General features: G+C 44.8%; 1 protein-coding gene and 1 non-coding gene across 2 annotated transcripts in view; both read right to left on the reverse strand.

Moving 5' to 3' along the window:
• Positions 1–11804, reverse strand: part of Elf1 (E74 like ETS transcription factor 1) — a 93193-nt gene that overhangs the window by 80907 nt on the left and 482 nt on the right. The window lies entirely within an intron of this gene.
• On the reverse strand, positions 11709–11780 carry Trnae-uuc (transfer RNA glutamic acid (anticodon UUC)). Its single transcript has one exon. It is a non-coding gene; the product is annotated as a tRNA-Glu (tRNA).

The raw sequence follows: 11804 nt of genomic DNA on the forward strand, positions 1-11804 counted from the left end.
GGAGACAGCATCTTCTGAATTCCAAGCTGGCCTTGGAAGCTAGCACAGTAGCACCCACTGTAAACTTTGCACTTACGGGGTGAGGTAGCAGGATCTTAGTTCAAGGTCATCTTCAGCTACACAGAGTACCACACATATCACTCCCTAACATATAGTTAGACAAAATTCTGAAAAGTTTTCTTCCGCCGGGCGGTGGTGGCGCACGCCTTTAATCCCAGCACTTGGGAGGCAGAGGCAGGAGAATCTCTGTGAGTTCGAGACCAGCCTGGTCTACAAGAGCTAGTTCCAGGACAGGCTCCAAAAACCACAGAGAAACCTTGTCTCAAAAAAACCAAAAAAAAAAAAAAAAAAAAGTTTTCTTCCCTAAGTCCTAAGTCCTTGACATACATGTCTCATCCAAAGAAGCTAGCGAGATGGCTAATGGATAAAAGCATTTGCCACCAAGTCTGTCAATCTGAAATCTATCCCTAGGACTTGTAAGGCCGAAGGAGAAAATGACTCCTACAATTGTCCTCCAACCTTTGTGTACATGCCATGGCACTCATACCCATCCCATACACACAGGGAAATAAGTAAACAAGCTACTTTTAAGAAATATTCCAGGGTGGGTCCAGCATGGCACCTCCATTCCATTCAGGATGCTTTTATTTCTTTTATTAAAGCAGAAAAGGTCTCCCCCCACACCAAAAAAGAAAGAAAGAAAGAAAGAAAGAAAGAAAGAAAGAAAGAAAGAAAGAAAGAAAGAAGAAGAGAAAAGAGAAAGAAGAGAAAAGAATCTGGGCCAAGTGGTGCTGGCGCACACCTTTATCCCAGCATTTGGGAGGCAGAGACAGGAGGATCTCTGTGAGTTTGAGGCCAGCATGGTCTACAAGAGCTAGTTCCAGGACAGCCAGGGCTGTTACACAGAGAAACCCTGTCTCAAAATACCACAAAAAAAAAAAAAGGAATAATCCAGAAGACTTCAGAGTTATCAGAATTCAACCCACGAGAACCATCTGCACAAGTATACAAACATTCCTGAGTCCCACACCTAAAGATTCAAAGGTAGGTCAGACCCAAGATTCTCCCAGATGTCCAGAAGTTACTCTAGTAGCAAACAGACCTTTATACCCCAACAAGACCTGGTAATGCCTGCTGTACACTGTCCTGGAACACCATAATTACAGTAGTCAGTGTGATTACACCACTGTGGGACGTTCCCACTGCAGTCAGCAGATCCTGTTTAAGAAATCAGCAAGTCATACATTTTTCAAGTATTTCGTGGACCCTATACAGAGGTCTTTTAAAATTCATTTTTCTTTTTGAAAAAGGACTCCCTGGCGACAGGTACCTCACACTCCTACTGCTGCCCTTCCTCATTCCCTCTACTTCAGACCGAACTTCCTGGAAGGTCTGTCTGTGTCTAGGCACACTTCTTCCATTTCCCGTTCCCTCTTCAGCTGGGCCTCATCCCTCCGAATCCCACTCCTCCCATGACACTACATCTGCTCTAACGAAGAGCAAAAGTCTCCCAGAGCTAAAAGCAGCGACCCTTTGAGAGCGACCTTGAATTACTAAACAGTGGGCTAGGTTCTTTCTCAGTTTTTCTCCTCAGGTCTCCTCAACACTTTACACTGAAGGACCGAACATCTTCGTCAAAGTATTACCACTCATTCCAAACTCTCCCTGGGCAAATCTATCTATTTCTTGGGCTTCAAACTGCTAGGTCATAAACGTAAAAGCCATTTGTGTTCAATTACCTGAACCACACACTGGGCGCAACACCAAGGCCCTGCCTTCCCACTCAACAGCACAAGCTGCAACCCATGGTATCAAAAGATATCACAAAAAACAAATGTTGGAAAAATAGGCAATTAAAAGCAACAACAACATTGTAACCTTGAAAGGTTTTATTAAAAATGTTTTATTAAATCCAGAAATAGAATCCAAGTAAGTTCACAGAACAATAAATGAACACATCCTGTTATCAGAAATGTTCTAGCCTCCAATTCCAAATCCTGAACAGATTTTTTAACCAAAAGATTAAACTATAAATAAAAGTTTGAGACAGTTTATTTATTTGGTTAGTTAGTTTTTCAAGACAGGGTTTCTCTGTGTACCTTTGGAACCTGTCTTGAAACTCACACTGGAGACCAGGCTGGCCTCGAACTCACAAAGGTTTACCTGCCTCTGCCTCTCTACTACTGGGATTAAAAGCATGCACCACCAGTTCCTAGCAATTTAAAGCCTTTTCTTTTTTTTAAGTGAAAGTCACTCAGCTAGGGAGCGCCTGGAGGATCCAAGAGCACAAAAACGTTTAAATCAAAGGTATTTACTCAGGGTCAGTGAGATGCCAGGGACTTGAGGGGACTTACTTGTCACCAAGCCGGAAGACCCAGTGTTTGGAAGTAGAAAACCAAGTCCCAAAAGTTGTCATCCGACCTACAAACACATACTATTCCCACCAATCATGGGACCATACAATCTCACAAAATAAAATAAAAATGTAAAAACAAAAATTAGCATAAAAGGTATCCCCTTGCCGGGCAGTGGCGCACGCCTTTAATCCCAGCACTCGGGAGGCAGAGGCAGGTGGATCTCTGTGAGTTCGAGACCAGCCTGGTCTACAAGAGCTAGTTCCAGGACAGGCTCCAAAACCACAGAGAAACCCTGTCTCGAAAAACTTAAAAAAAAAAAAAAAAAAAAAAAAAAGGTATCCCCTTAATAGCAGGTCGTTTACATTAAAGAAATATTAAAATTCATATGTACATTTTACTAAATAATTATCACCTTATAAAATTCCAAACCATCTATGCTAGAATTACTTTTCAAAGGAAAAAACCTGTAGTCGTTTGCACGGATGAAAAAGCTAGACGGGAAAAGTGAAAGGCACACTACTGCGGTGTGTGTAAAAAGTGAAAGGCACACTACTGCGGGGTGTGTAAAAGTGAAAGGCACACTACTGCGGGGTGTGTAAAAAGTGAAAGGCACACTGCTGCGGGGTGTGTAAAAGTGAAAGGCACACTGCTGCGGGGTGTGTAAAAGTGAAAGGCACACTACTGCGGGGTGTGTAAAAGTGAAAGGCACACTGCTGCGGGGTGTGTAAAAGTGAAAGGCACACTACTGCGGGGTGTGTAAAAGTGAAAGGCACACTGCTGCAGCAAGTGTCTGTGGACGAGGACGGCTGCAGACAGAGGCCTAAGGGTGGAACTTACACGGTAACTAACCCTTCAGTCTTACAAAACTGTCATTTTTAACAGGATAATAGCAAAGACCACTAAAGAACAAACATAAATATGTCCCTAACACTGATCCTCAGAACACACATAAAAAGGTAAGTGGGACTCAATTCCATAAAATCATCCTGTGACCTCCACACATGAGTCATGGCAGGCATATCTTTCTCCCTCCTTCAAAACAATTAAAAGTTTAAAATATGCATGACAGTATACCTTTTAGACCACCGTAAGCATCTGCTTTTGCCTTTTGGATGGCAGCAAAGGGCCACAGGCCACACTTAGCTGTCTATGTCTGTTGCCCACCATGGTCTGTCTCTAGCACAGCTCTAGAGATAGGAACCTGCCTTCACAGCTGGATGAGGTCGCTCACTTAAAACTACACATTTTCTTTTTTTGAAGGCTTGAATGTTTATTTAGAGTCTGCATTACCCTAACAGTAGCCCCAGTGCTATGTTCTAGTCTCAGCTATGAAGTCCTACAAAAATAAACCCAAGCTTTTGCAATGTGACTTCATCAATACAGAACTAAAGCTTTGTAGCTATTTTGAAGGGGTTTTGGTTATCAAGGTGCTTATTTTCAATAAAATGCCCTGTCAGTCGAGGATGCATGCTTACACAGAAAATCTGACCCATTTACACATGCAACAAGTTTATGTTCCCACCCTCCCTCCACCACCTTTAAAATAAACGCACAAGAACTATTTACAATTGTAAAACTGGACACTTTAGACACAGTCTACTTCACTTGAAATCAAAAGTTATTTATTGACTATAAAATATGAGATATGCATCTAGTAAAAAACTTATGAAACATCACCTACACTCCTACAGTTACTTGGTACAGTTAAATAAAATGGAGCATGTGGACCTATTACCACATATGCCATGCCACACTGCAGAAAAACTGAGTCAGAAATGTTTAAATACCAAAAATCATTAACACTTAGATTGCACTTACTCCAGAAACAAAGGGTTAATACCTAAGGTCAGTCCCAGGTACCTTAGGGGACAAAGACTCATGGACTACTTCCGACTGGCCTCATCAACGTGGATTTCAGAACACTGAGCCATCAGTGCTGAGAACATCAGTCCAGCCCACTCAAACTTGATTCAAACTTCAGTAGGGACAGGAGTTCAACACCAAGTGCCTACGCCCCCTCCCCACTCCTCAGGGAATTCAAGTGTGTAAGCCATTTTTCCGGCATGATTGGCTATAAACAATTCATGAGCTGGGGAAGGTATCTGCAGAAGGCAAGTAAGTCATTCGCAACCCCATTTCATTTTTATTTTAACTCAGTTTACTAGGGTTTAATTTGAAAGCAGACTGTTATTTTAAATAAATAACATATTCAAACTCATTTACGTAAGTACCATTAAGGTCATCCAAAGCGTAGGAGAATTTTTACTCACACAACAAAAATTAGGAAGAAGCCACATTCATTTAGGGTACAAAGTCTAGATTTCAATTCCACATGTACTATAAAATAGTACTTGAAAAAAAAATCAGTATCTAAACTATATGAGACTCTATCTCAAAACAAGAAAAGAAAAATCAGTACAAGTTTTTTTAAAAAAAAAAAAAACTATTTTACATAGGACACACACACAGCATGATATTTTGTTGTTTGTCTGTTTATTTGAGATAGGCAGCTCTGGCTGCCCTGGAACTCAGTTTGTAGACCAGGATGGCTTGAACTCAGAGATCTGCCTGCCTCTGGCTGGGATTAAAGGCATGCGCCCACCCTCACTACCACCACCTAGCACACCACAATGCATTTTTAAAAATTCAAGTGTGCCGGGCAGTGGTGGCGCACGCCTTTAATCCCAGCACTTGGGAGGCAAAGGCAGACAGATCTCTGTGAGTTCGAGACCAGCCTGGTCTACAAGAGCTAGTTCCAGGACAGGCTCCAAAACCACAGAGAAACCCTGTCTCGAAAAACCAAAATAAATAAATAAATAAATAAATAAATAAATAAATAAATAAATAAATAAATAAATAAAAAAAACAGAGTGTATGCCCAATAAAATAAATTAAAGTACAAACTTATTTTCTGGCACAAAGAAAGCTATCATCTAAACAGAACGCTTTAATTTCTTCACAGCCCTTTTATATTTTTGGGGGGGAGGTTTTTATATTTTCATAATTTTTTTTTTTAATTTTGGGACAGGATCTCACTATGTAGCCTTGGCTGGCCTAGAGACCTCCATGTAGACCAGACTGGCCTCAACTCACAAAAATCCACCTGCCTTTGCCTTCTGAGTGCTGAGATTAAAGGCATGTGCCACCATGCCTGGCCCTCACAGCCTTTTTAAAGCTATTGTATTTGGGTTCCCTTTATTTCGAAGCCTCAGAAAGTAAACTTTAAGCTTTCTATTTAGTAAGTATGACTATGCACACCAAGATAGAAGAACCATAGCCAGTTATAAAATAGATAATTTCAAATGAATGAGGCTTTCAATTAGTTTCTGAAAGCTTTAGTTCTAGATTAAACGTCCACAGGGTGGCAGTGCCATAGTCTTTACTGAAGCAAATTTGTAGTGTTCAAAAGGCAACTCACCTCATAAACACACAGAGATGCGCAGTGACAATGAGAGCAAAAACTGCCTGCTTTATTGAAAAACAAAATCTGCACTTCGTTTCCCCGTTTCTCTTTATGGTATTTACTTTCTGACATCTCAAATATTTCCTGCAGCCAAGCCTTTGAACCTGATGTGCTGTGCCACCCTCCTTAGTTAGGAGAGACCAGAAGCAAGCGGAGAAACTGACCCGACTGTGGTCCAGGGAGAGGGAGAGCAGAAACAGGAAAGAGCGCATGGATGGACAGCACAGACACTGCTCTCCAGCTGACCCTGCACAGTGCCATCAAATTAATTTCATTAGCTCATATTACCAGAATTCATTTTCCTAGCAAAGTAAATTCCTTTGGCTCCAGCTTCCAGAACTTCTCAAAATTTCCATGTCAAAAATCCAGAAGATTCCCAGCATGGACTGTTTTCAACAGCCTTTGTAACTTGGCTTTCAGACAGGCAAAGGCTTCCTGGACACTCACAGATGCCACGCACTGCTTCAAGTCTGGAGATAACAGGGAAGTTAGTCGAAGTCCCCAGCTCAGAGTGGCCCTGCTGACAGTTCAGGGCCAGGGCAAAGCTGCACTCCACAGGTAGGTGATGAGGTCCCTCCACAAGTGTAACTCTAAGAAACCCTAAAGGCCAAGCAGGGCGGTGAGGAGGCAGCAGAACGCGCCAGAACTCTGACATCACCCCCCACTGACCCTAATCTATCTCTGCAGTCTTGTTTCCCACTCCTATCCTGCTTGTACCCGCACTTCAGGCAAATGTGCTCGCGACTGTTAATGTGCTTCTGCCCTGTCTGCTTCCTCCACATGCCTGGCCTCCCACCCCAGGACAGGGCAGCCTAGCTAGCTATCTCCAGTGTCCTTCTCAAAGGCTGCTTCCTACGGGGGCGGAAGGGGGGTGTGAGGGGGGCGGACTGGGCCATCGCCTCTCTCAGACCCAGAGGAAACCTTTAAAGACTTGGGATGCACTCCACGAGGACTCGACAGCTCTCATGGATTATTTAGAGCGTGTGCTGCATTGCTAGAACCATCTAGGAGTCATACTTGCACTTAGCAATTATTTCAGCATAACCTTAAAATAGGTAATGTCTAACTGGGAATCATATTTAGATAAAATATTCCATAGGCTTTTTTTTACTTCACTCTTTTCTAATAGTTTTGCCACCATGTAACAACAACTTAAGAAATAAAGTATACAATTCCATGCTTTTCTGTATATTTACAGAGTTGTGCAATCATGGATAAGATCTAATTTTAGAGTCTTTCAGGCACCTTAAATATTAGCAGGTGCCCTTTCTCCTGTCTCTACTTCAAAGCAAGCACTAATCTCTTTATTAAAACTGTGGCATTTTATATGAATGGAATTCAAAACAAAACAAAACAGGGCCTGGCTGGCCTACAACTCAGAGACCTGTCTGCCTCTAACTCCTAAGTACTAGGATTACAGGCGTGTGTCACCACACAGGGCTGCAAAGTGTGGTCTTTAATACGTGGTTTTGAAGGGTATCAGGCATGGTGATGCTCACCTGTAGTCCCAGAACTTGGGAAGCAGAAGTGGATGGATCTCTGCAAGTTCGAGGCCAGCCTGGCTTACAAAGTGAGATCCAGGACAGCCAGGGCTGTCACACATAAACCCTGTCTTGAAAAACAAAACAAAATAAAAAATAATACTTGGTTTCTTTCTCTTAGTATAATATGCTTGAGACTCGTTCACGTGTGGTATATTCACCACACTATGCCTTCCTACTGTCAGCTAGTGTTCCATTATACAGATACACATTAACACCTGACGTGTCCTTGGGCCATTTCCAGTTGGTGCTTATCAGGAATGCTGTCATGATCACTCACATGCAAGTTGTAGCTAAGACGTACATTTTCACTTCTGGGGGCTTGTGTGGTAATCCTATGTTTACTATTTTAAAGAATCGCCACACTTTTCTAACTGGCTGTACACTGTACGTCTGCACCAGCAGTGTATGTGGTTCCAACTCTGTGCTATAAACTGATCTCAGTGTGCAATGCCCTTATCCTGGATGAAATCAGATAAAATAAGCTGGGAGGACGGGGATGAGAGGTGGTTCTGTGGTGCTCTCAAGAGGACCCAGGTTTGGCTCCTAGCACCCAACAGTAACTTACAGCCATCCTAACATCAGTTCCAAGGGAATTCCAGAGGTTCTGACCTCTGTGGACACCCAGTACCATTCTGGTAGGTACACATGCACACGTGCAGGCACGATGCTCATATACATAAAATAATCTTGTTTAAAATTTTAAAAGGGGCCTGCGAAATGGCCAAGGCACCTGCTACCAAGGTCACAACCCAAGTCTGATCCCAGGGGCAACAGAGTCTCAGGAAGAAACTGAGTCCTACAAGTTGTCCTTTGAAGAGAAGAGGGAGACTTGAGAGCTGAGAGCAGAAACACAAGTACTGCACGATGGTGGTGCAGGCCTTTAGTCCCAGCGCTGGAGACCTCTGCCCGAGGCCAGCCTGGTCTACAAAGTGAGTTCCGGGCCAGCCAGGCTGTGACACAGAGAAACCCTCTCTCAAAAAACAAAAACAGAAACAGAAACAGGGAGGAAAAAGAAGAAGAAAGAAGATTCAGCGGCACAAGCAGAATCAACCAGCATGCCAATGGTAGCTGGGACGTTGTAAAGCAGCAGAGGGCAGATGAAGCCGTGGGACAGCGGGAAGCTCTCTGGATGGTCCTAACTCCCCGTCTCCTACTGTCCTACAGTGCCAGCCGCACAGGTGCTCTCAGCCTCCCCGAGCCTTCACACATCTGACTGCACCCGACAGCAGCAATGGCCAACCGACAGCCTGGCTGAACCAGCGCCCCTCGGTTGGTAAGCTATCCGTGATCTAGAAGGGACGTTGTAGGCACCAGTGGCGATGGCTTTGGTTTAAAAGACACAACCTAAGGAAAGACTCTTCACGGTTTTATTGACTGTATCTTCCCAGCAACTCAGCAATGATCAAGGCCCAGCAAAGGACACTGCAAACCACTCCCAGAAGTTAAATCTAAACTTCACTCTAAGTCTAATTAATTGCTTTTCCATTCTATTAATCTGAAAGTATTCAACTCCTAAACATAAAACCTACAGGCACAAAATATTCTACATGTCTCTATATTGCTTGAGTCTTTTGAAGTAACATTTCTTTTTATCACCTAACATAGCTATATTCGAGCTTCCCAAAGGGTCAAAGCTGGGTGTGGCAGAACACATCTGTTAACCTGGGCTAGGGCAGTAAGAAATGAGTCTTACAGTAAGAACACAAACCAGAGACAAGATTGGTTTTAAATCTCTCCTGATATAAAAGGTCACTTCTTGATTGAAAGAAACTGTACCCTAGTCAAGACTACAGACTTTAAAAGCCAACGCTGACTTCCTACGAGCCTCCTGGTCCTAGGTTTCCCCCTACCTCAGATTTTATGATTTACATTCCTCACTGGGAGAAATCCAACCAGTTCCTCAGGGTGCGAGGCAAATACCATTCTTGCCCTTCCCTGAGCGGAACCTCCACCTCCACCTCACCTCCGCGCTCCAGGAGCAATTCCACAGCTCAGAAGCTGCCTGCCCACTCCCACCTGGCCCAGAGCTGGACAGAGGACATCTGTATCTCGGCAGGAGTGCTGGAACCCTGCCCCTCCCCTAAGCTCACCCCAAGTATGTAGTGTGCCTCCGGGCAATCATTTACCGTTCAGTTTCCGATAGCACACATTTTAGCACCGGTCAAGTCCTTGCAGAAATTAAACAAAGGACGGGTAGGTGCCTTTTCTTCCAAACCTGGACTGAAGCCTGAAGCCTTTAATGACACAAGGCATGGAACTTTGACATGAAAAATTTCTACTCCCATTACCTATTCGAGATCTATCTAAGCCGGGTGACACAAGCTACTATGGAGAACCCAGCGGCTGTTGAGAGATTTGGAGCGCTTGTTGCTCCTGCAGCCAAGGGCTTTGACTCCCCAACACACAAACACGGTGGCTCAAAAGCATCCATAACTCCAGTTCTAGAGGAACTGACACTGTTCTTCCTCCTGGACACCAGATACACACGTGATGCACAAGCAGGCAAAACACGCAAACACACACAAAAAATTGTTCTTCTTCTTCTTTGTTTTTGTTTTGTTTTTTGAGACAGGGTGTCTCTGTAGCTTTGGAGCCTGTCCTGGAACTTACTCTGTAGACCAGGCTGACTCAAACTCACAGAGAGCCTTCTGCCTCTGCCTCCCAAGTGCTGGGATTTAAAAGGTATGTGCCATCACCACCCGACACAAAAAAAATTATTAACATTTTTTTTCTTAACTTAGTCAGGCCTGGTGCCACATGCCTATATCCGAGCACCGAAGCAGGAAGATCAAAGAGTTCAAGGTTATTCTCATCACCACAGAGATTTGAGGCTACCCTGGGCGACATGAGGTGTCTCAGCCTTTACCCCCAGCCCCAGAAAGACTCTAAGATAGACCTTGAGTTACATGCCTGTAACTCCACTGCTGGGAAGGCAGAGGCCGATCATAAACCCCAGGAGTCTGGGCTCCTAGTGAGTTCTAGGCCATCTTGAGCCACATGGCAAAACCATGTTTAATAATGACGATGAAGACAATATGACACAGAGTTTAGGGCTCTGAACCTATAATACACTGAAGGTCAAAGACCTCCACAAGGTCCCGTGGCTAACCGCAGGAGCTAACATGTGACTCTGTCCAACACCACCCACAAATCTTAAGCGCCTGAACATCAGGAGCCTCAGAACATCTGGCCGGAGGCGGAGGGGGGTGCACCTTGAAATGGGTAAACACTTGGGTATTTAAGATCTTAAATATTTGCTAATGGGGTTTTCTACTTTTAATTTTTACGAGGAAGGGCTAATTGATCCTTAATCACACAGATCATTATTTTCAAATTCAGCCGTGCCAGTTAAGGCTATAAAATATTTTGGGAACACACAAACAACCAAAACTTCTGCTTGGCAATGGCTCAGACCAGAAACACATCCGCGGGAGTCAGTTTTTCCTTATTTGTGCCCAAAGGCCCAACAGACTAAACACTACAGCTGCCCCAATTTTCTCATTTCAACTTGCATTTAAGATAACGCTTTTTTTTTGTTTCGTTTACAGCTCTGGGGCTGCTGACACAGCTGGGCCCCTTCTTTGTAATAAACACAGGGCTTCTATATTTAAAAGTACAGTGCAACTTTGTTTTAATATCCCCTCCCCAGTCTCCGGGCTAATTTTCTGTCTTCCAAAGCTCCACCTCCACCCCATGATTTTTTTTTTTTTTTTTTTAAATCAGTGACGCTCCCAACAGCCTCCCGGAAAGTGGAGTCTGTTCTTTAAAGACATCTCATCACAGCGGTATTTCTCCTCTCCGCAGTTTGTTGTACAGGGGGCAAAGAGACTTTCTGCAAAGGACTCGTCTTGAGGCTGGGGTGCTGATGGGGGAAGCAGTGGACCCCGGCTCGGGTGCAAGCAGCGGGGGTCCCAGGGCCGGGCAGGCGACGGGGTGCGGCGGGGCCAGGCGAGCCCAGGGGGGTCTCGGGTAGCTGTTGATAGCAAGTGGTGCACGGCGACCACGGCGGGCACGCCCGAGCCGGCCGGGTCGGAAGGGGGCGGCCGAGTAGGGTGTGGGCCCAGGGGGCACGGGGGGAGATAAGGCGAGGTCCGAGTTAATCATCACCTCCTGAGCGCCTGGAAAAGTACGAGCTGAGGGCGGGGAAGCAGGCGCGGGGAAAGCGAAACTCCTCCCGCACCGGCCGGAGCGCGCTCCCCACGAGCCACCTGCTCGCCCCACTACCATCAACTCCACCGCTGCATCACCAACTCACAGGACACCGACGCAGAAGTTAGCCAGAGCCCCCAGAAAACGTAACCTGTTCCTCCAAATTCTAACAAGGCAAAAGAAAAAGAGACACCGTTCCCATACCGGGAGTCGAACCCGGGCCGCCTGGGTGAAAACCAGGAATCCTAACCGCTAGACCATATGGGAAGTGCTGCCGAGAGCACCGCCGTT

Source organism: Chionomys nivalis, chromosome 12 (genome assembly GCF_950005125.1).
Source record: "Chionomys nivalis chromosome 12, mChiNiv1.1, whole genome shotgun sequence".
NCBI lineage: Eukaryota > Metazoa > Chordata > Mammalia > Rodentia > Cricetidae > Chionomys > Chionomys nivalis.